At 32.9% G+C, this 26,835-nt stretch overlaps 1 pseudogene; it reads right to left on the reverse strand.

Annotated features, from left to right (window-relative positions):
- Positions 1–3,186: 3,186 nt before the first annotated feature.
- LOC149551711 (C4-beta,C20-epoxidase-like) lies at positions 3,187–26,122 on the reverse strand (annotated as a pseudogene).
- Positions 26,123–26,835: the final 713 nt, after the last annotated feature.

The raw sequence follows: 26,835 nt of genomic DNA on the forward strand, positions 1-26,835 counted from the left end.
TATTCACCATTCATCCATTTAATCTATTGTATGCATGAAGAGATAAACATTTATAACACATGAACACACAGATTTGGTGACCCAGAAACCTTCCAATTAGAAAGTAAAACTGGGGTGGGGATGATACCCACAAAACTTCAATACTGCAGTATAAATTTGGCCTGTTAAGGCTTACAATGATCACTTCTGATGATATGCCCTGTTAGGAGCAAGTAGGATTGCTAGATCCACCTTGTTAGAGGATTTACAAACATACAATGAAGTATGCACTCTGTTAGGATATTTACACAAGACTGTTAAGTCTACCCTATTAAAGGATTTACAAATTGATTCACCTATTAGAATGAAGCAGTGGATCTGGTTACAACTAATTGCTGATAAGATCTTTTATGCTCTGATCACCTAATGTGATAGATATAACTTTTCTGCATCTATGTTGACCTTGTTGTATTCCTCTGTGTTGCTGCTGATTTGCTTTTATTCTTCTCAAAATATTGCAATATATTACCAACAATGACATACAACATTTCTTCTCTTCAAATGATATATACCATTCCAATATTTAAACTAGCAAGGTCGGCCAAACACAAGTGAACAAATCTTTACTAAGTCAGCTAGATAGTAGGAAACTTGGGTTCCTCAAACTAACTTGGTGACCTTCTGATACTCGACATCCACTACAATACATTGCATCATCATGCACTCGGTAAGAGTAGAGGCATGGTCCATACTAATCACTCTAAGTAGCTTGGAACTCGGTAACCATTGGTGACTTGGTGAATATTATGTCACTTGGTGAAAACTGAATCCATTGATAACCTTCTTCACTTGGTAAACACTGATTCCTTCATTTACCTTGTTTACTCGGTAAAAACTAAGTCCTTTGTTTACCTTGATCACTTGGTAAACACTAAGTCCTTCTTTTACCTTGATCACTCGATAAACACTAAGTCCTTCGTTTACCTTGGTCACTCGGTAAACACTGCGAAGCTCGGTGACCACTAACTGCTTGGAGAACACTGTTCTGCTCGGTAACCACTATGAACTTGGTAAACACTACTGAACTATCCATAAGCTTGGTTTACAAAGGAATGCTCAATATGATCTCGGTAAGCATTCAGAATCGAATAAGTGTTTGCACTAATGACAAATATACCTTAATTCCAACAGTAATATCTACTATGAGTTGTTATTTTGATGCAATAATATATACTATTAGTGCTCTCATTTTGAGTATAGTTATTCTTGTTGGAATGTGGTATTTTTGTGAATACATGTTCATGAATAGTGATTGATCCAATGATTTTATTGTGTTGTTATGATTGTGTGATCTTTTAGTTCTAGTGTTTTCCTCATGTTAACAAATTCTACTAATATAACGAATTGTAGAAAGGATCATCTTTGTTCTTGCATAGCATATTGTCTTGCATGAGCACACTTTTTGTGACCTTGAGATTTGATTACACATGAAACATCTTTTGGTTTATATTGAGTTCCCATCGATGATTGCATTAGTGGAGTTAAGAAAGTGTTGCTCCAAATTTCATTCCTTTCCTATCTGATCCCTTTTGACAATTTAATTTGCAAATGTGTTGTTACCATGGTTTATGTCTATTAGGAATTTCACTCTCAGTTATTTTCTTTAAATTCTCGTTACCTTAACTTTGCTAATTTATTTTCTAACACTTGGTTAAAGTAAGAATTCATATAGTTGCATCGATAAATTTTATTCTCATTTAAAAAATAAAAGAAAAAGAACTTTTGTCTCACATGAGGGGCACACTTTTCTATGTGAGAGGAATATTTATTTTCACAATAGATTTAAGTCTCCTCCACACATCTTTTTCCTCTTAAATTCAATCATTGATCTTGATTAGGTGAGATACTTGTGCACATAGATCACTCAAGATGCATCCTCCACCCTTGATTAGACATCTCTTTCTTCCTAATCTCAACCACCCATTCTTCTTTTAAAAGGAGGGCTCTCTTCTTATTCAATGCTTTGTAGTAACATTATGGCACAAGAATTTTAGGTGAATTTGGATCTTTGGATAACTTGGAGCATTCTTGCATCTGTACTCTCATATTTTCTTTCTCATTGCTTGCATCATTGAATTTTATCTTAGTCTTTCTTTATGATTATAGAATATCTCACATACTCTAAACAGGAAGCTCAAGTAACTCTTCATATTTTTTAACTTAGCTTGCATCTTTCACATCATCTTGGTTTATCTTTCATTGCATTACATTCTCATTGTGATTCTTGGATACTAGCATCCTCTATTTATCTTTGAGTCTCTCATTCTATGGTGCACCTTGCAAGGGTTGCATAGATTGGTTAATTTAATAGCCACTATACTATCATTTTGTACCTTTTCACATCATAGATAGAGATCTATAAGATACTCTCTTTCATGGGTATTTTTTAGAATAATGGTTTTAAATAATTGTGCCTCATTTTTGGCATACACCTAGTGGATTCTAATAATTATTTGGCCAAATGGACCGCATTGAAAATAGCCCAACCACTTGCTTCATTTATTCCATCAACTAATGAATTTTCTCCAAAGGTTATATGGTTTCGATGCTAGCCTCTTGTAGAAAAACCTATTTCAGATGGACAAGGATTTTCCTTTCACACCTTGTCTAAATTTAATTTGATTTAACTAGGCTCTACTCTTTTCTAGATACCATGTAGAGATCATTTCTCATTTGGATTCACCTAGAAAGACATGTTATAATAGTGCCTTATTTTTACAACACAATACATTTTCACTTCTACTTCAAAGACAAATTCAACTATCAAATCATTGAAAAGAATTAGCCACAACTCCATAAAACATGGTAGACAATCTATAAGTGGAGTTCAAAATTGTGTGCCATTTTTTTAACTATCACAATTCTCACTTATAATAATAAATATAAAAAGATATTTCACTACGTAATTACTTATGCATTGATAAGCAATATTTTATTCATTATTTCAACTATCATTCTAATAATACAACATTACAAGAAATAAAAATTTTATCATTACAATGTTTCAAAGACAAAAACTACCTATATCACTGCATGATACTTACTACTAAACAATATATAAATTAACAAACAAAAAACAAAAAGAAAATCTACACTCCTTTCATACTTCAAAATAATAAATATTTATATATTTTATTTTTCTAAATTCTAAATATAAATATTAGGAGTAGTTTCTTGAACTCGAGCTTTCATATAGTCTTTGAAAAGAAAAGGTTTATAACATCATGGATATTGGTCATCGATGAGCTCCTCTGGCACATGTACTTCCTTTTCCTTGAGAAAATTCCAACAAAAACCAATAGAGAGTTGAGGCTTCTTCCCTCTATATGCTACACAGTGCTTAGCACTCCATAATCTATCATTGCTCCAAATCTTGAACAAAATAATATTGCCATTCATATTAAGAAATAAATAATTAAACCAACTTTAGAAAATGCTTGAAAGTACTCTACCTTTAGAGCATTAGCTATGATCACAATGAGTGACGAAGCTAGAGGTTTTACATTGAACCATTCACCTTGTTTAGAGCATATTTCAAGACCTCCCACTTGGTCATTAAGAAAAATTGTTATCATGCCAATATCTGTGTGGTCCTTTAGAAGAATATTATCAACATCAGTTGATTTTTCACATTCTAAGAAATAATTGAGATGATGGAAAACTTCGCATTCTACAAAATCCATGTCAAAATGTTTGTATATTCTGAGATCTTGAAGGATAAGTCTCAGTAGGGAATTTGTCAAATTGGCTAACTTGGAACTATATGTTCCCAAGCTATCACTACACAACATGGCCAAAATAAAATAAAATAATTATCTATTAATTTTTTACCAAAATTATATTTTAGTGCTATGAAGATCAATAGATGCACATTTATTTTATATGACATCACTATTTTCCCCTCTAATTTATATTTGTAAAAAAATATAAATGCATTCAATCATGTAATGATTAATTTAAATAATAGATCTTAGATTTATTATAAAATGTTTACTGCAAATTGAATGGTTAAGTAAATAAAAAATTAATACTTAAATAAATGAAGAAATAAAATAAATTCAACACATGGACTTTAGTTTTGATTTTGATGTAATTTTTTTTTCCACTTTTAGAAAACCATTTACTCAAATGTTTTTAAATTTTAGTCTATGTCCTTGACTAAAAAATATGACTATATAGTGTCAGATTTAAAGTGAGTTTGTAACTCATACATCACATCTGATTGATTCTTATAGTCTAAGACTTGTCACACTTAGTTGAGCAACGTGCATGATAGCCAAAACATTTGGTCCACACAATAGATTTGGGAGAAAAAACATATGCTTTTGGTGAAACCTTGGTATCTAGTTATGGTGAAGAAAATAATACACCAACCTAGAGACTAGTTAAAGTCTCAAGGGATGGATTATCTCCTTGCACCACCATACATTATTAGAAAGAAGTGCTAGGGAAATCAAACATGATAGAGCATTTCCTTTGATACTTTTAGATGGTTGAATGTGACTATTTAAGGGTAAATGACTTTAATGTATTTAATTAATTAAGTTTGAATGAGATGTCTATATTTACAGTAAGTGGACGAATAAAAATATTTTGATTATTGAAAATGGAAGGCTAACTATAATGAATATGTTGAGAATTGTGTCTCAACCTTGCAAGCCTTCTCTAAAAAATTCTAGAATTTGTTTATAGTTGTTTTCCACAGGTTTATGAATTGGAAAAAGGTGTATGAGTTGTTAAAAATGAATCTTGTCCCTAGTACAATATAGGAGGGCTATTTTTAGAGTATTTAACAACTCATTATATGAATTTTATGGGGGGCTAAACTAGAGGATAAAATTATGGATGAAAATGCTATCCTTGGAGTTACAAATGACAAGCGGGTAACATGTGGCATGATTGTTTTGTCCATGATTTTGGCCCATGGTTTTGTAAGACCACAAATAGTTTCCAAGTTGTAAATCACTAAAAAAGGAGGGCTTTTGTTGGTGTTTGAATCATCAAATTTTGTTTACAAGACTGGGTGCTAGAAGGAGTCTCTTTGAGTCTAAGTCTGAGTTTGAGTTGTGATGATGTGCTCCTATAAGAACTTGCATTGCAAGTTTATTGTAATCTTCTTGATTTGAGAATACATTGTGCAGGTTTTGGAGGTTGGGGTTTTTCTCCTGGAAGGGTTTCCCCATGATAATCATTATGTTGTGCATTCATTATTATATTATTATATATTTCTTGAGATCTCTGTAATAGTTAGTTTAATTTTCATAACTTTCCTCTCAAGATTAGTGTAGGAAGCGATTCCACAGACCTTTGCTTCATTAAAAGTGGTATTAGAGCTTGGCCAATTTTGGTTCTATTTGTTGGGTATAGGGTTTTTTGAGATAATCAAGGTATGACTGGGAGCTTGTGTAGAGGTTTTCATTTTTGTGTTGCAGGATTGCAAAGATGGCAAGCATATCAAGGAGGATTGATGTAGACAAGTTTTCTAGCACAAACTTTGAGATGTGGAATCTGAAAATGGAAGATCTATTGATTGATCAGGATCTATGGGATGCAATTATGAGAATAAGCTAAGGCTCATAGATATAACTCTAGCTGCACAATATGATGTAATAGACAGAATATCTAAAGCTCTCATTAGATTGTGTCTAGCAGACTCAATTTTTATTAATGTCCATAAAGAACCTACTGTGAAGAATCTTTGGAAGAAGCTAAGTGAGATCTACCAAGATAAATCACTTGCAAAAAAGATTTTCTTGAGGAAGAAGTTGTATTCCTTGAGAATGGAAGAAGGTGGATGGATTTCTAAACATGTTGAAAGTTTTAATATGTTGGTGACTCAATTGACCTCAATTGGAGTGTCGATGAATAAAGAAGAAAGGAGCCAAATCTTGCTATGTTCATTGCTAGATTCATGGGACAACCTTGTCATGGCCATAGGAAGAACTTCAATTGTCTTGAATATGGAGGACATTGTTGGTTCTCTATTTTCTGAGGAGATGAGAAGGAAGGTCTCTTTGAATGCAAAAGAGGCTTTGAGTGTTCAAGGAAGATCAAAAGAAAGAGGCAAGAATGAAAAGTAGCATGGCCCTTCTAAGTCCATGAATAAGAGGAGATCAAAATCTCCTGGTCAATCCAAGGCTATCTGCTAGAATTGTGGTAAACCTAGACACTTCTTGAAGGACTACAAAGAGGGAAAGAAGAAGAAGAAGAAGAAAAGGAAAGATTTTAATTCTGACTCCAAGAAGGAAGATGGAGATGTTTTCATTGTAGCCTTGGCCACTCATGCAGGTGAAAATACATGGTTGATAGACTCGGATGCATCTTTTCACATGACTCCTAATAGAAATTGGTCTAGTGAGTATGAAAAAATTGATGGTGGTAAGGTGTATTTGGGTGATAACTCAATTCTTGATATTGTTGGTTATGAAAGTATTCATGTGAAATTTTCTAATAGAAGAATTAGAAGATTTGATGGTGTCTTGCATATCTCAATACTAGCAAGGAATTTGTTATCTGTTAGTAAACTAATTGATGCAGGTGTGCATGTATAATTTTTTGAAGAAAGTGTGAAAATGGTGAGAGGTACTATGGTGATAGCAAGAGGAAGAAAATTGGGTATACTGTACTAGCCTGATGCATGCACTGTTGAGTGTAATAGTATCAAGGAATATCACTTCCTAATGGGTGATACATATTTCTACAACATCTACATAGGGACAAGGGGATCTGATGGATTAACATTAAAACCAAAAATCATTGATATATCTACTCTTAGGGAATATTTCATCTCTTATATCCTTCGATTGTATTTAAAGATATGAAGCTAAAAATATCAAAATATTTTTCAATATGGAAGGTGTGCCTAAATGTCCCCAACACTTTGTATCATCCCCAAATGTTGAAAATAAAAAGTACGATAGATAGAGGAAGTAGATAATATATAGAAGAAGGTGCATGACAAAAAAAGTCCATGTTTCTAGCTACCAACAAATTATAAGGGTATTTCATGAGGGAACAACAATTAAAGACAATTACTAGGGAGATCATGAAAGCACATGCCAATCTATAGATGTAGAAGCAACTACCAACCTCACAAGTCATCCATTGATGGATAATCATTCACCAAATCTTTATAATATAGGGAGGGAGGTCAAGATCACAATGGTACCCTACATTCCCTTCCAACAACAAGAGCCAATGATGAATTAGTCAAAAGGTCCTCATTTAGGAGATCTACTATGGGGAGCAAGAGAGATTATGTGAAGACTTCCATCAAAACTATAATCTCCTCCAATGTTTGAAAAATACAAGCATAATTCTTGCATGAGAGCCATGTGGATGTACATATAAAGAAGCTTATGTTTTGGCCTCTATGAAAGGGGAGGAGGTGAACTTAGGAGAATTTTAAAAAAATTTCCATTGTAAGAAATAAGGGTATGCTAGGGAAGACTTGTGATGCCTATAATCTAGGATAGAACCCTACTCAAACTTTCTCTTGAAGGATAGAGGAGAGTTCCTCCAATCTACTATAGAATCCTTTAGGAAATATGGGAAGCTATCATGATGATCATGAGATAAAATGGATGTGGTTTGAGTGGTCATTACAATGCTTGATATAAATTGCATGTGAATCATGTTCACATGTTTAAAAAATGGAAGGATGTGTAAAAGACCAAGGATCTACAAAGGCTCTTGTCAAGGGGAAATAAACACCTGCAATCACTTAGCATGAGTTAGATGATCACTTATAGTATAGGGAGAATTAATAAGATCGTGATAGGATGAGGGCAACAAAGTAGGATATAGAGTAAAAAGTGGAGGCATTAGTGGACATAACCTCAAGAGATTTTATTTATTCCCTCATAGTGTCCTTATGAGATAGGGACATCTCCCATCAATGATACTTATAGTCACACACAAGATAGTTTTGATGTAGATGTATGGCATGTATGAGAAGTTTGTAAGGGTGTGATACCATCCTAATCTATGGGAGAGGTTATTAATTCCAATTATGAAACTCAAGCAGTCCCAATTAATAAAGTATGAGCTGTGGCTGATGATGGAGGCCCTAGAGGCCCAATTACATGTAACCTTCCCCCTTCTTTTGTCTTGTGAGTAGCTAGGAATAGGTGTTCTCCTCAAAGGATGAGTAGACAACACCATAGGGGATTGTGCAATGTTATGAGGCTTATTTACATTACCATAAATGGTAGTGAAAAGGATGTCTGGAATGATGGACATGGTGGGAGATAGGAACAAATTTGGATTTTTCAGCAAGGGTGTCTAATCCCTTATCCACATTTGATTTCAAAGTAGGAATAGAAGACACAAATAAGATTTGTGTAAAATTTAGTAGAAGAGATGTTTTCTCATGGGAACACACTTTCCTTGGGCTCCTGATGATAAAGGGATAAAGAAGATGCACATTGATCTAACTTACAATAAGGTAGAGTAGTAAAAGGTGCTACATATCTCAAGATCATCTTTCCCACCTTACATTCTAGATATGCAAGGAAGATGACATCCTTCCAGTGATGAAAATGACCTATTGAAGTAAGCTAGAATGATCAAGGTTAAAGCCCTCATTGGACACTAAGTTATGACATCCAATATCCTACATAGTATGGGTAGTCCTTTCATGAGGGAACTTTAGACCATTGTGATCAATGATGGGATGACTCTCACAAAGGTCAAATAGGGAATTCCTAGTTTGAGCCTAGATAGGTTCAAATCTAGAATCACTATGAATGTTGAGAAGACCACCTAGGGTTTCATTCAAATCATTAGCATGGTTTGCCCAAAAGGAGGTAAGGACAATTTTATGTACATTCATATGGTATCCTCACACTCATCATATTTTCCCTTATATATATTATTTACATGGAGGATGTACCTCCTCTATGATAATGTCAACTCGGTGTGAGGGGTCTACCAAGGCAACCCTACTAGATATTATATTAATAATATCTATCTAATAAAGAGAAGACTCTCCACTATATGACTTATTGAAAGGGGTAAAAGAGATAGTTTTTTTGAGTACCATTTGGACTTAAAAGGAAATAAGTGTGATGAACACCGTGTTTACGTAGTAACTATCCCTTAGAGAAGGAGATGATGATGAAACTACTATAAAATTGGGTGAATGTGATGGAAAAGGATTAGTATATTTATGTTTTCATTTTCATCTAATCGATAGAATTTTTTGATAAACAGGCTTTCTCTAATTTACCTTGATGGTGCTCCTATCAATTTGGTCTTACACTAGGTATCAAATATGCACACAAATTATATATCATGACCATGCACGTGATGGTATTGATATAATGTTGAACTATCATAACATCATGGATACGGATAATTATTAAGAAGGGGCCTGATCTTTGGAAGAGTCGCCAAACTATCCTTGAGTAACTTCTATGAGACACTATAATAGGAATATACTATTCTAGTGAATGTTTGACTCCTTCTACCTCTCAAAACTAGGTTGTGGCAATGCCATAACATTAGACACAATTTTTTATTTATTTTTTAATTCTCTAGAGGTAGAAGCCCCTACATAATAATTTGAGGAAACCCCAAACTAAGGTATGATTGACGATAATCCATAAAAGTACTAAAATGACAAGTAAATTTTTGATATTGATATAGGGAAAACTTTTCCTTAGAGATGACTGAATGTTACTAATTAACATCGTTTGGAGATCGACATTAAATATGGAATAAGGTACTTTGATAAAGATGGACTGATATCTTGAGATGAAATTAGTAAATTTCTTATTTGGCCTCTACTTATGATGTAAAAGGTCAATTACTGTGACCTTTCTTCCAATGTTTTCATATAGTAGAGCAACAAAAGTATTTGGTCACATGATCAAAGCAGGTCTCAATAGAATAGTTAGGATTGGAACTATACCATTCCATGGTAGCTCCTTTGAGAGATCAAAAGAATATCTTAAGAAAGACATAATCCATAGTGTAATAATGATTGCTTTGAGTTAAAAAGAAATCAAAGTGGATCTATGGATCTACATCAATTTTGTACCTTTAAAATTTAAGGGCAGCCCCTTGTGGAGAAAAATTATTCAACACTTGCATATTCAAGGATCTAAGATGTTAAAAGGGAGTCAAAAAAACTTTGATTAGTGACAGTTGACAAATTGACTAACTATTATTGTAGCCGACCCATGTTTTATAATATGGTGTTCAAAATTGGATTGCTAGGGGGAGAGAGAGGCAATGGGTTACTCCTACCCCTACAAAAGGAAGATGGTCATTTGTTTGTGGCTCCCCCACCACCACCACTCTTAAAGTTAGCTCTGGTATTTTGTGAACCAAACACAAAGATATTCCTTTTTACTATAATACTAGAAATAGTAGTACTACTTTGAAGGATAAAGTAGTACCACTTCTAGGAGTAGTAATTTTAGTAGTTTCTACCATGTAAATAGGTGTTCCAGGTATGGTAAGATCTATGTATTCTATAGTAAGACCGAAGTAAGTTTTGTGTTGGCCAAGAGGAGCGAGAGATATATTTTCCTCTACTATCTTCCTTATCATGAGGAGTACTTTAATAAGTCCTTCTTTATCTTACACCAATAATTACCTTAATTTATAGATTGTTTATGTAGCTTCAATATACGAACCTTTAAACATAATGAATGTTTCAAGGTTCTATAGAATTTCCTTTAATGATTGGATTTTATCATATTTAAAAATTTGAGTTGAATCATGATCTACCACTAGAAAGGATTCCAATGGAGAAATATCATGTGTGGAGTGATGGAATTTTTAGGTCTCCAAAGAATTATAATCTTCTTAGATCATTTACATCCATGTTCTTGGAAAACAATGGTCCTAATCTAGTACAATTGTACCAGTCATGGGGATAGCTATGCCTTCTATACCTTTTCACAATATATCATAACATAGTTTGATTTTTAAATATCATAGGTATACACCACATTCATATTTATTGGGGGAGTTATTCATGCCAAGTTCACAAAAATTTGGGGAGAAATTTAAATAATACATTGATTGAAAGATCAATAAAAGTCTTAAGGGTTGAATTATCTCCTCACACTACCTCTTGTTGCTATATAGGAGTGCTAGGGAGATCATCCATAATGAAGAATTTAGTTGGATACTTAAAGATTGTTGAATGTGAGTGTTAAGTATAAATATCTTTAATGTGATTTAATTAAGTTTGATTTAGTTGTTTATAACTAGAATAAGTGGATGGATACAAATATTATAATTATAGAAAAGCAAAGAGATAACTATAATGACCAAACATTGAGCTCCTCAAGATCACTATCTAAGACCCATGTGTGAGTCTAGGACAACATACATGTTGGACCTTGGTGTGACACATCAGCATCTTGTAAAGATAGAGTATGAATGGGTGGAAATAGAATGTAAAGTAAATTAACAAAATGCTAAAGTAGGAAGGAAAGACAATTTTAACAAGCTAAAAAAATAATAAAACTAATAGAAAGGAGCTATTCTAGGAATGTGAAATGAGAGGAAAATGAAAATAATGATAAAACATGAATACCAAATTAAGATAATCTAAGGAAATGTAATGATAATTGAAACATATGCAGTATAAAGTTGAATAAAGAGATAACATGACATTGTTTTTATGAGTAATAATGTGGTCCTAGTTGAAGCTCATGAACCCATGAGGAAAATCTACAAGTAAAAATAAGAAATAGAAAGGGTCTGGGTTGGTTGTTTGGAGACTTTCCTTAACCAAGTCCCTGCTTTGGTGTCTATACCTCCACAAAAACTATTTAGATACAAGAAATGAGTAATAGATAATCAAATAAAAGAAATCAACAAATGCATTATAAAATAGATAGAAATAAAATAGATAATATACTTCAAAGACACAAATGAAGGATGAGAGAAATCCCTTACAAGAGAGAAAATCTCAAGTGTGTGATGTAGATCCAAGAATAATATCTTGAATAACTTGACAATGTAGAAACCTATAGAATAGTGATGGATATGGAGATCCAAGGAAACTTGTACAGTGTGAGAGAGCTCAAATGAAGTCCAAAATGAATAGCTAAGGAGTTGTAAACAAACCAAATAAGGCTAAAAGAGTGTATTTAATGGACTCAAATAGAACCTTGTGCATGAGAGACATCATTGGGGGTGTAAAAAATTCATGTTGAGAGTTTACATAATGCTCCAATGATAACATGCATGTCTATAGATTTGCAGATGCTATCATGTTGGGCAAACTTCTCTACGATGCACAGTTGTCCAAAATTGTCAAAATTGCATGGTACGAATCTTGAAGTGAGAGATGATTTAGTGGATGATAGGGATGATGAGGATTTTGAATCTTAGGCTAAAGTAGGAAAATGCTAAAATGACCTTTTACACACGGGTGTAAAATCTAAGCCATTACATCTACTTTTAGCCCAATAATTGGATTTTTCAAAAAAATTTCTATTTGAGTAAGATCACCGAACTTACCACTCCAATTTTGGTTTATGTCATATTTTAAAGGTACATAAAATAACATACATAGATCTTTAGAGGTGGAAAGGGTTAATTGGGTTACTTTCAAACTATCTTTGCTCACATTCTTCTTGAAATGGACATGAAAAAAGCTCTTCTAATTGAAGTATCTTTGAATGTGGCTAGTGCTATATTGGTGCTACCAACTTAGATTATGAAGGTATCCCATTTAGATGTAGAAAATACTTCCATACTAAATGTGTACCTGCTAATTTCTCAAGAGAAATGGTACATAAACATGTCTCCTCGTGGAAGGAGTCTTCCCCTACACTTTATTCAATTGCAATAAAGGGGAATAATGAACCAAAAGATTAAAGAAAAATTATAGCAAAAGTCAAAGCCTACTATAATGAGGGATCTATAGATTTCCAAGGTCTGAGAAAAAGGAAAATAAAACTTGCAGTGTGATCTTGTTAAGACATCTTTAGGAGAAACAAATAATTCCTTATCTACAAATGTGAGCACAATAGGGGAAATTGGTCATCACTAGATATGGGACTATGTCTCAAGATTTGAGGAGAAGAGTGAAACTATTTTCAAGTTCTTAAGTCATTCTAAGTCTTTTAGAAATAGTGCCATGAATGACTATTATCTTGATAATACAAACATGCATCTTGGGGGGTAGCATGGTGTGCCATTAAAACAAAGAAGCAAGTATTTCATTCACCCGAGGTGGACTAAGGAGGTTGCTAAATTGGAAGAAGGTTGCAAAGTAGTTTAATGGAAAAGGGAAAATAAATCTAGGAAAGTAGGGGACTTTGATATGATTATCCAATCTCATTTAATGAGCGGGTCTACTTTAATCTTTGGTGTGAAGGCTTATTTAATGAATCTTATCTTATGTTAGTTTCTTGGGGAGGTGGGACCCTTCTTGTATTCATCCCTAGTTTGGACTAGGTCAAAACCCTTTTATTAATAAAAATCCTTTATCATTGATAAAAAAAAAAGTAGACTCCCTAATTTTATCAAAAACAATACAATCCCCCCCAACCCCCCCACATTTCTCTATTATCCTAATGATAGATCACATTGTGCCATATGAAACATCAATGCAAATAATATTTAACATAATAAGATCTTAACAAACATTGAACAACTAATAACATATGTACAATTGTGGGAAATCAATCCATTTTGTAAGTACACAAAGATATTGAAGAACAAATTGAAGGTCTAGTACTTTATCTTCTCACACAATACTTATATTACATTATATAATTATATTGGCATGCATGATTTATAAATTCACATACACACTGAATTAGGGGGAAAAATAATGGATAAAAGAAAATATTGTATATTTTTACACTAGTTTTTACATAGTTTTAGTGCTTAATAAATAGAATTGGTTCATTCCATACCCATAATTAATTAGCTAAGATCCATTGTATGCCACCTTCTAGTAGGAAATTATCCATATCCATGGGCCACGTAATATTAGAGACTAGGTTTTGTGGCTTGATCTTGTACACCACATTCAAAATTCACATCTCACAGTTCAAAGCTAACTTGTTTGGAAAATATCTATTATCTCGTTGACTTCCATGCCATAAAAAATGAATTGAGAAACTATAGGAATGTCAGTATAAAAACTTATAGATTATTAACATACATAAAGTGACAATATCACAAAAAGAATATTTGATTTAGGGGCATCCAAAATTTAATACATTGAATTGAGAAACTATAGACATGCAAGTATAAATAACTTATAGAAAGTTTCCATCCATAAAGTTATAGCATTACTCATTAGAGATTTGGTTCAAGAGTATCCAAAGTTAAATTTTACATTGAATTGAGCAACTATGGACATATTAAGTATATAAAGAGGTTATAGAACATTACAACAAGAAAATCAAATTAGGGACATTTGGTTCAATAATACCCTAAATTGAATTCTACAATTAGAAATTCATGTGCGTACACTAAATTGTCATTTCTAAAGATTTGACTACTCCAAGACAAGCTTAAGATCCTCCTCTTGTCTTAGAAAAATGTCATTAATTACACTATATACAATCTTAGACACAAACTAAAGATTAAAACATTAAAAGCACCCAAAATTGAATTCCAAAATTAGTAATTCATGATGTGTATACAATAAATTATCAATCTCTAGAGGTTTGACTACTACCAAGACAAGCTTGGGATCCCCCTCTGATGTTAAAAAAAACCTCGTTATCACATTAAGCACAATCTCATTCAAACATTGCATGCTTTAGAAAAAGGAAAGCCCAAATGAATAGAAGTACACTTAAATTACTCCATAGTTGAAATGATTACAATGAATAGAAGTACACATCAATTACTCCATGATTGACAACATGAAAAGCTCCCCATTCCTCATAAGCTTCTTTTACTTGATTACACAAACTTTGAAGATCAGGATCACCATCTTTAAACTCTGATAGAAGCACAAAAATATCAATTTTTGGGAGCTCAGCTATAGTTAGTATGGACAGATGAGAAGAATGTGGGTTTACTTGTATGTTCATTCATCTATTGTGGAATATTATATCAAAGAAAACAACAAAAGAGAGGAAACATAAAGAGAAAAACTTGTACTAGCCATTCATTTATTATGTAGTTATACATATGTTTGGACACATTGTAAGATGTTGCCATCCTACATGTTGCACAAGGCTGGCTGTATAAAGACATGAGGTTTTTTTATTATTATTATATTTTGTATTGATACCATACTCATAGTCATACACACTCTACAAGAACATAAAAAAAAGAGGGTTGGGTTTTTCTTTTTAAATGTTTGTGTCTATATATTAGCAATCACATTTTGGTGTGCAATGGGTATGCTTTTAGAAATGTGAAGAGGTCAATTTTTTATCTATATTTTATAAATATATGAAGAAATATCAATTATTGGCAGGTCAACCTCTGAAGAAACCATTGGAAGAAGAAAATTGTAAGACAATAGAAGTAAGGATTTTTGGTGAAGAAACATATTAATAATTTGGGATGAGAGATATGTAAGTATACTTGATAGTCACATTCATCTTGCATGAGCTAAGTCACATTGGTCAACTGCCTTAGAATTTTTGGTACAATGTCTCAATTTGACAATAGAGCTTCCTGTCAAACATTTTTTTATGATTTAGTTGTATGCAATAATTAATTTATTCTTATATATTGATTCCTTTGAAAGTTCTGTTGTTTTTGTCTTATGGACTGGTTGTCTTATGGACATCATTAAAAAATATACATTCATTCATGGGATAAAGACACCTATAGCATGTATTTCTTTATTATTGAAACTAATAAAAAAAATTAAGAACATTATACCTATTTTCTATGAATCTAGTGTCCGCATATCTATAGGTGCTCATGTTTTATAAATTGAGATATCAATTTAAAAAATAATATTATGGAATCATAGGATGACAATACAAATGAGAAAGTCTAAAGGTATTAGAAAATCAAAAGTTTTTTTAACAGATGAAGTGGTTATAATCTTAAATTTCACTTTGTTAACAATATGTATATGGAAAATAGAACTATATTTAGTTTTATTTCTATATCATCAAAATTTGCAAAAATAAGAATGTTGCTTTAATTTTTATAATGTTCATATTTTTTAGGTATGTGTCCATGTTTGGAGATTGATTTATCAAGTTAGAGGATATTGTGATGGATCTTGATGATAGACCACACAGATGAGAGGAGTCTAAAGGCATTGAAAAAAAAAAATTTTAAGGGGTTAAGTGGTTATATCTTAAGTTTAACTTTGTTAATGTTATGTATATGAAATGTATATATATTTGGCCAAATTCTTCTAGTGTACGATCATGACATCATCCCGTATGATGCTAGGAACTCAGCAAGACTTGATCATTTTTAGAATATAGGCTCATACTCTCATACTTGTAGCAACAATTCTTTGTGGTGGCCCTCAGGTGATTTTCTCATAGAGTTTGTACCCCTGTTCGAAAGCTTTTCCTACATATCTAAATGTCCATAGAAAAAATAGAGCTATATTTAATTTTATTTTACTTCTCATAAATATTTTAGAATATATAGTTTTTGATAAAAGAAAAATCCTATACTTTGTATAGATTTCATATAAATACAAATATGAATGGATTGGTAACTTCTTAGAGCATAGAAAAGAAGGAGACACAAATACTACTACATTTATTATACATGCCATGGCAGAGACAATTGTATACTAATAGCTAATATTTGAGGATCATTGTTGGATTTCCCAATTGGATGAATAACTAAACTACAAAATTTTAATTTAGGAATTAGGCATCCATGTTGAGTAGTTATCTTTTATATAGTCCAGCCTCATTTACATGTCAACCTAGGAATGTGTACTTGAAATGATCCAACACTATATGTTAATCGAGTCCCATTTAAAACCATACTACCCTACAACTCCAAAGTAAATAGTAATGAAGAGTAAATGTTTGGAAATGTAGTAACTTGAATGCTTAATAAAATCTAATTCTAAAACTAAACTCATGTAAGTAACTACGACAACTAGGAAACTACTCTATTTACAAGAATACTTAGAGTGGATTGTCTCTAGTGACTGCAAGAACAGACAAAATTTCAAAATAATAACTAAAAATGCAAGGAAACTAATGCTTAAATGAAGAATAATCACTCACCAAGTTAAGCCCCTTGGATGATTATATCCAAACACCAATTATAGTCAATAAACTCATAATATTATCATTTTAATCATTCACTTGAAGACTATTGTTTTTTTATTAAGGAAAACAAGCTTTAAAAGGGCCCTAAAACCCAAACAAAATAAAGTACAATCAAATATAGAATGCTTAAGGCCTCAAATAGAGCTAGAACGAAACAAGAAAGAAAATCTCTCTTAAAAAAGATAGAAATATAAGTAAATCCAGGGAGAGATGCCAAAAAACTAGGACTACCCAAAAAAAACTAGTGCACTAAGACGATATTTATCAACATTTCTATTGTGCTTATCTCTAGCTCTGATACCTTACTAGTTGCCTCCTTTGTCTTAGAAAGATCTTGGTCTGGGGCCTACATGTCTTTTTTCCTAGTTTTGGATCTGGTCCACTTCCTTGAGCTTTCATTTAGGGTCCTATCTTTTATGTTGTGGGAGTCTGGGTCCTCCTCCTTCCTAATGCTTTGATCTTTTGTATAGTGTATGCACCTCTTGATGTTCTCATTGTCCTTAAGGATATTAGAGCTCTATTCAACTATACATTGCATTGACCTATCCATCGCATGGACTATATTTTTGACTTCATCCACTCTTTCATCCATGCTCTATTCATCCTCCTTGACCTTGTTCCTTAAGCTATAGGTCTCCCTTTCTAGAGTGCTCACCCTACGTTTGAGCTCAAGAATTTTGTGGAAGAGCCCCTTGGTGGTACAAAAGCTATCCACTATGCTATTTTTCACATTTTTGAGGATATCCATGTTTGGGTGCCCCTTAGCAATGTCACTAAAGATAACTAGAGCTAGGTCGATCAACTCCTCCATCTAGATTCTGCCATTATCATTTTCTTTGACCTATGTTCTGATCAGCTCCTGTTTAATACCCATACTAGCCAAAATAGAGTCAAATTTCCACCACACAACTTTCCTATTCTTTCCCAAGATTGAGCATCTATAAGTTCTAGTTCCAAATTCCTCATAGCTTTTTTCAAGTCCTTCCCTTTCACTTTGGATGGGAGTCCCTTCCGCCTTCTCAAATTCCTCCTCCTTATTTTTCCTCATCTGCAATTTTTCTTCATAGTCTCCCAGATGTCATGACCTCCTCCTCTTTGCTTGTCAGCATTTTGATGGTTATGGTTCTGTTACTCTTCTTTTGCCCCTTGCCTTCCCCTTCCCTAATATTCTCCTATCCCTCTGCACTATCCTCTCATGTATCCATCCCTTCCACCCTTTCATTACAATCCTTTTCTGAGGATGTGTCAACATCTTGTATGAACTTAGAGATCACTTTTTCCTCCTTGCTATCTATTTTGAAGGGTTTTTTTTTCCTGAGTCATGCTGTGGGGAGTCAAATCCCTTTGAGTCTATATGTATCTTGAGGCTTTCCTCTATATCTAAGGTCATATAAATCTAATTAGACTCTTTGGAGTCCCCTTTACATTTCTTGCCCTCTTTCCTATCCTTGATTTGTTTACTTGTAGCCCTAGCTTTGAAGTGTTCATAAATTAACAAAAGTAGGCCCTCATGGAGTGTCAGATTCCTAGTATGTTTTTCTTGATACTCATTAATGTTTTCATTCATAAAAGAGTAAAGGTAGAAGAGGATAAATATTTTCACCCCATACCTAAAGTGGCTGAGCAACACAAAGTGTTGAGTGTAAAGACAACCAAACCTGGTGTTGAGAGTAATATATTTGATTATAGCATAGAGCATGAATCTCCATAGAGGCTTGATGAAGCTCAGAAGATAATGATTTCCTCTCTTCACCAATGCCTTTTTCTCCTATTGGTTCTTTGTGAATTCCACCACCACTTGCTCGATATTTTCCTATCATTGTAAAATTTCTTGCCAACTATGGGGATGCCAATGACTGCAGAGATGACTTATTCCATCACAAAGAACTCCACCCTGTCAATTTTGATCACACCCTTATAACAATCCTTGACCATAGTTTTGGTTACAGAGGGTTTCTAGCCATGGAGGCATTTAATATAATTCATAATTTCCCCTTTCTTCAGTATGTTCCACACCTTGGAATGTGTTCTCTACTTTTGGGCTTCATCCTCTAGTTCCCTCCTATGTCTTTCCCCAACCATGGTGTCCTTCTCAATGCAATCTCTATAGTCAGTATCAAAGCCCTTCAAAACTAGCAACCCTTCGGCTCTCCTTATTTTCTTACACCTATTTTCCACCTTTTGAATTCTCTTTCTACAAGAAATCCTTGACATAAGTTGATGGATATCGTAGATATGGGAAGAAAGAGAGATATCATACTTCAACCTCACAACTCTACACATTCCCAAAAAATCACTAAATATCATAATAAATCCACACATAATATGTTTGACCACTTCCCACAACTTACTAACTTTCATAATGGCTATTAATTATACCCAATCTACTTGGGATACATTACCTTTCAATTACCTTATGAGTATCTGACAGGATATCATAACCATCCATCCACTTAGCCACCTTGTTGTACTTTACTGCCCAATTCACCAGCCTATTTGCCACATTGTTGGCCTCCTAGTACTCATGAGCCACATAAGTTTTTTCAAAGGTTTCGAGGTTTTGAATTTATTCATCAATAATATTTTTGGTTGTCCAAGTAGGCTTGTTCTTCTCATTTAGGTAATCAATTATGCTTTTCGAATCTCCTTCCAGCCATAGGTATTTCACTCCTACTACTTTTGCTAGATTATAGTCTGGTGAGCGCAATGGCCTCTGCATAATGATTAGTTTGAATTCCAAGTGGGGTGGAAAACATAGCAATCCCTTTCCCAAAAGCATTTCTTATGATACCACCAACCCTAGCTTGTTACATCATAAGTTGAAGCTAAGTTTCTTTTCAATTGAAAAAGAAAGATTACATTAACTTTTTCTAACCTCCAAGGAAGTTTCAGAACCTTATTTATAACAAAAAATGCTAACTAACTAGCAACCATCTATTTTCAACACCCAAATAAATAGGTGGATAAGACTTATTATTGAACCAAAAAGAAGGGAGACTATCCAAGTAATTAGGAACAATCAACTATCTATTTATACAAAGATAAATTATAGAATTTCCACTACTTTTTAGATTTATTCAACAATAAGAATGATCATAAAAGTCCTTTTACTAGCTCCAAAAAAGTTATAATATGCTCATCATTTATTGTTATTGTATGTTGAAGTATCTCAACTTGGTCTTCATAGCATGATCCTTTTTGAGCACCAACTTATTTGAGATGCTTCATTAATTTTTCCTTCATCATTAAATTAGTATGTACAAAGACATGCAACATATATATCCATTTATTATGAGAATACATATTCATGAAACTATAATTAACATATATATGCACATACACACATTTACATATACATATATTACATAATCATTATATGAGAATATTTTGTGATCAAAAAATATAATTTAAACATTAGTTTAAGTTAATGGTAACAAGTTCATAAAATCAACCAAAGAAACATATTTAAGCTAAATAAAAAACACTAATATTAAATGACATGAATTTTTTTTATTTAGACTCAACAACCATATGAAGATTAAATAAAAATGCAATTGTAAGCTATAGGAAATATATGGTATAAGTAGTAGTTTGAGGCTCATATAGCTATAGATGTAAAAAAATACTGAATACAAATTATTAAAGTCATATATCTCATTAGGTTTTTGATGATCCCTCTCTATTGATATGAGACACATACAGGAACAAAGTGTATTGATATTGTCACTCAAGAGGAATACAAAATGTATGAAGATTTGGCCATAGTTTTCAAAATGCTCACCCCACAAATATGCTTTGCAATTTTGTGTATTTTGTGTACTCATTTTCTGAGAACCTATTCATCATTCCAAAAAATTAGCCTTTTGAGTAATTTTTTTTTTTTGATAGGTAATCGGATGAAGCCTTAATTATTTATCATTTATTTATTATTATTTGTGAAGATCAATTATTATTATTGGTTAAGCTTAAGTAGTTTTGAACCCAAGACCTCTCCAATGGGAGGCTCACAAGTTATTGTTGTGTTGTAGGCTCTTGCCTCTTTTGAGTACTATATATACAACTAGACAACCTATTATTTATTTGAATTTTTTATGCTTGAATAATTTGACTAGCTTTGTCTTCCCATTTTGTGAATTGTCGTCCTTAAAAGCATTATATAAGGTCATATTTAGAAGGAGGGAGTCTCACATAATTAGTATTAGATATTAATTTCTACTATCAAATCCACCATTTGTATTGATTGCATTTTCTAGATTCTTCTTCCAACCAATTCACTATCATTTAGATGGTTTTCATCATTCTTCACTAGGTTCTCAAAAATTCCACATCCCTTTATTTAAGACATGAATCTAATACATTTGACAAGCAATAAAAGACTAATATTTTTTATTTGATCATAGCACATAGGTTTCAAATATATTTTGCCTCTATCCACATCATAGTGGTATGTAATCCAAATAAAAGGAATCTAGAAGTATTAGAGGGAGGAATTAAGTAGTCAAAGAAATTTGGAAATGTTCATTTAGAACAGAGCTATCTAAATTTGTAGATCACTAGAATAAAAGACTTTGGAGCTTCCATTGAGGAAGCTATCACATGAAACTTGAAGATGAAATTAATTGAACTTGAATCTAATTGTATATGTTTGAATCCTTCAACATGATAATTAAAGTAAAGTAGAGAGAAGATTCTATGTAAATAAGCATCACTAGGCATTAAAGATCATAGTTTAGAGGTAATTACTTGTTACTATTTGGGTTTTCCCAATTTGCAAGAAATAAATTGATTATTGTTGAAAAACACTATTATAGCATTAAAGATTTTATGAATATTATATTTCCCTAGTTAGGGTTTGATGCATTTTTTTGTAGATCATTATTTTCATTATGACATCAAGTATTTTACAATTTCAATATTTTGGGATAAAAATAATAATACTTGGTCATATAGAATGAAGGTTCTACTTTGGTCACAAACATTATCAAATATAGTTGAAAAGGTTTATATAGAACCTCATGAAGATTTTGTTTTAAGTGTTGCTGAAAATAATGAACTTAATAAAATAAGAAGAACTTAAAGGTTTGTAGATAATTGGACAAGGTTATGAAGGGGAAAGTTTCTTAGATGGTCTTTGACCTTACAATAGGCCCTTAAGCCTATTTTCTACTTATGGTTCCTAACAAGACCTTGGAGTCCCACTACCCTTCTCCTTCATTTTTTCAACATATAATAATGTATCAACACCTTCTATACTTCATAGATTGAAGAGATCTATTAGAAATAGATAATACTTAGAGGGGAGGTGAATCAGTATTCTACAAACTTTTTCCCACAATTGAATATTGTTAATTACTTTATAACTTGCATATGAAATTAAACCAAAAATGTTGAATAGTAAATATAACCATGTACATAGAGAACTCATAATGCTATTATTTTTTAACTAGGGAAATGATGGCCAAGGGAAAACCCCGATGGGGATGATACTCATTAGATGATTCACTAAACAAAAGGATCATGTTAAGGATATTGACCCTATTAGGAGTCTATGAAGTACATATAGTGTCCTAAGTCCCTATTAGAGAACTAGGCCTTGTTATAAGCCTCAACCTCATTAGGATTTTCTTCAACCCTATTAGGAGTTGGTAGATCAAATAAAATGTATGCAAGAAGAGCCCACTTCCCTAACATACATTTATACAATAAATTTCTTCACAATAATACATATACATACCATAATTTCTCACTTCTTTAATTCACACTTGCTCTTATCATACATCAAATATCACATCACATAGTTCACATATAATCTCATTGACTTCACATCTATCACATATATCACATAGATCACACATGTCACTCACTTAACTATGCAAGATAAGATCTCTACTTATACTTCACAAATTAGTTAATCTCTGCTCAGTCGGCCTTCATGTCTTCACACACTTGAAATAATGTAAAATAACTTATGGATTAACATCCAAAAAGTCAAATCATCATGAATTGGTAATTATTTTATTACCAAAATAATTTCTTAAGTCATACAACTCAATTCTCTGCTATGCTCTATTCTTCTCTATCAAATACCCATACTGATATTTCAATCATAACTCATGCCATAAAATCCATACCCATCTGCACACTGGTACACATCATCATGACACTTTCATAAAGCTTTCCTCAATTTTTCATAAGACAACGCTCAATGAGTTATCTATACACATCGCATATGTCTTTGTGCTACAACAAACTTTCTAACACTTAGACAATTTTCTAACTCTAAATGCATAAATGAAATTTTGAATACATGTTGCCATAAATGATAACTCTCAAGACATCTATAAAACCATATTTCCAACAATGTCCCCCTTTGGCATTGATGGTAACATTTGGGTAATTTTGAAACAAATAAATGTAACTGCATGAAATTGCCTTCTAAACATAACAATTTTATTCATTTTTTGATGGATCATTACATTCCTTATCACTCCTTACATTCATACATAAGTGTACTCCCCCTCACATATATAATGACATACATATGTTACTTATTATCCTTCATACATAAATACATATATACAATTTTCCTTTACATAATACTCCTCGTTTGACATCAATGGAAAAGCTATCAAAATTATATCCAAAAAATGTTGTGGCATGCTGTTGAATAACAAATTGTATAAGAAAGTTTTAGCCTATCCACTTCCTTCTTCCCATTTTCCTTCACTATATCAAAGATATTGATTAGTGCGGTTAGTGGATAAGATGTCCACTTCTACTGCGCTTAGGTTAGTATAAGAAAACTTGTCATAGGAAGTCTTTGTTGAAAGACATTCCTCCATTTACCTCTACGAAATGCTAATCTTTGGAGACAAGGATTCTCTAAGACTAGAGAACCTTTTTTCTTCTTTCTCCTTATTTGATTCCAAGATTCTAATCATACTATGGATCTTCTCCACTTCTATTGCACATTTTTTGATACTGGTCTCAGGGAGTTGTAGTTTTGTAGTGAGTGTTTCAAATTCATTCATCTTACCCTTTATTTGACTCTTAAAGTTTGTTAGGTATTTGTATGAAAGTGTGCATTGGCCATACAACTTCTTACCTTCATTAATGCACTTCGTCAAATATTTGATGTTCATATCTAAAGCTTTTAGATCATTCTTGACATTTGTGCATATTGTATCAAATAGCGATGCATCATGCTTGGCATGATCTTGCACTGATGCTACCTCAACTAAATTTGTGAATTCCTCATCAAAAGTCTTCACCATTTCCTTGGCCTTTGATTGCAAGTCTAGAATGGCTACAATTATGGTAACTATCTTCTACATTTTGTTCAACACTTTAGTTAGTGTATTCTCTAAAGACTTTACTAATTTGTTCTTTTGGTGCAATTTTCTCAAAGAACTCATAAGTCCCTTTTCATCATCATCATTATCAGATGCCACTGCTACTATTGTTTCTACTGATACTACCATAGGAGTTACAACTGGAGTGGATGTAACTACAATTTTCTTTTGTTCCTTGGTGTTCTTCTTTTCTTCCTCTAACTTCTTAGTTTCTTTTTTGGCTTTCTTCCTTTGCTCTTCTTCTTCTTTTCTTCTTCTTTTCCTCTTCCTTCTTTCTCTCCTCTTCTTCTTTCTTCTTCCTTTCCTATTCCTCCTATTTTATTTTCTATTCTTCTTCTATCTTTTCCTTTTCCTCCTTCCTCTTTTCTTCTTCTTTTCTCTTTTCCTTAGCCTCTTTCTTCTTTTCCTCTTCCTCGTTATTAGAGCTGGTATATTTTGTGATATTTCCAACAATGATTTGGCCAAAATCTAATAACAAATTATCCCTTACATCCATATAGATATGTTTACTATCCACTTGCATGGATTTAGTGCCCATAAAAATGTGCGGTGGTGAGGGTTCATGTTGTGTCTCTTCTACTTCCTATTCATTGCTAGAAGGTATGCTTGCTTCCACATAGACTAGGCTCACAGGTTTAGATTGTGCACTCAGCTTTGGCACTGTAGTCATGTATTTTACAATTTCCTGGGGTATTTTTCCTTTCTAACATCCTCATAGTTGCCTCCCATTAGAAGATTTTTTCTTCTTTTTTTCCTCAGCAAGGGCTCAATACCCTTCAAAATTTTGTTAGAGTCCTCTTTGGAGTTGGTTTCACACAAGTCTTTTATCATTGTCATTCTAAAAATTTTGTCTTCTTCCAAAACTCTCTTCTTTCTATTTAACAATCTATTAAGTAGATCTTATAGAATCTTACTATGTAGACTATCAAACCTCTTATTCTACAATATCATCTTTCTTACTATGCCATTCTCTAACTACCTTCTATCCATATTATTGTACAAACTATAATACTTGTTCAACTATACAAAATTTTCATCATTAATAATTTTCATGTTAAGGTTTTCTTCCTTTGATTTCCATGCTTTCTTACTAGTTGGAGTTATGCCTTCTTGTGTTACTTGCTCCACTGGTCTATCTTCAACTTTATCCTTAGATTCTTCAGAATTACTGACTTGCATCACTTTCCTTCTCTTTCCTAGTCCACTAGTAGTCTTCTTGACCCTTTTCTTGGTGGATGGTGTAGGTTCCTTCTTAACCTCCATCAATCTCTCTGATTTCCTCTGTGCAACATGTGTTTCCACCTCTGGCTACCTCCTAGGTTGTTCACTTCTTGTCTCTACTAGTTACACTCACACAACTATTGCATATGGTGTAATGGGAGCCTGTGCATATGGTTGTGCAATGGTTACACCTTCTGAAGGTCCTGCAATAGCAATAGGAGTTTTTGCTATAACTTTATATTTCCCACTTTCCTTCATCTCCAATGCAATTCGTTTCACCTCATTGAACTCTTCACGAGTCATACCTGATTCCTTAAGGATGGAACCAATAACCTTTTCCACTTTCTTCTTGATTTCTTTATTGTGTAGTTTAGAATGAACTATTCTCATCCTCTCATCAAAGGTTTCCCATCTACAGAACTCAGTGTCCTTCTTAAATAGAAGTATAATCTATGCATACCCTTCTATAAGCTCTATGCTCATCTCATATCCCATGGGGTCTATGAATTTAGCCCTTGGTTCCATAACTTCCATGCATGTGTTTTCTATCTCAACCATGAAGCATATATCATCCTTGTACTTCTCTACCATGGATGGAGGTATTTTGTACCTCTACTTCATTTCATTTTGGAAACTCTTCATCATTATGTCAATTTCATCATCTTTGACATTCTCCAGCTTTGATCTATAACATTGGGTCACCAATTTCATTGTGCACTCAGTGGTATCCCAATTTTTCATTCCTGAGAACTTCCTTGCTACATAAAAGAACAAATGAGTCAATAAGGACTCAAATCTAAAGATTGCACTCTTGGTCTTCTTCACTTTTGCAATGTTATCTAACAACTACAATCTGATAATCTCACACAAATTTACTTTTCTTCCCTGAATTGCCATTACATAAGCTACATGTAAAAATCTAGTTGGTATCGAGTTAACCCTTGAACCATGGTTAAACTTGTACCCTAATATTTTACTCAAAAATTTCACTCCTTTTTCCTAAATTGAATCTACCT

The sequence above is a fragment of the Cupressus sempervirens genome, chromosome 6 (genome assembly GCF_028749045.1).
Source record: "Cupressus sempervirens isolate cs-2001-9-10 chromosome 6, ASM2874904v1, whole genome shotgun sequence".
NCBI classification, from domain to species: Eukaryota; Viridiplantae; Streptophyta; class Pinopsida; order Cupressales; family Cupressaceae; genus Cupressus; species Cupressus sempervirens.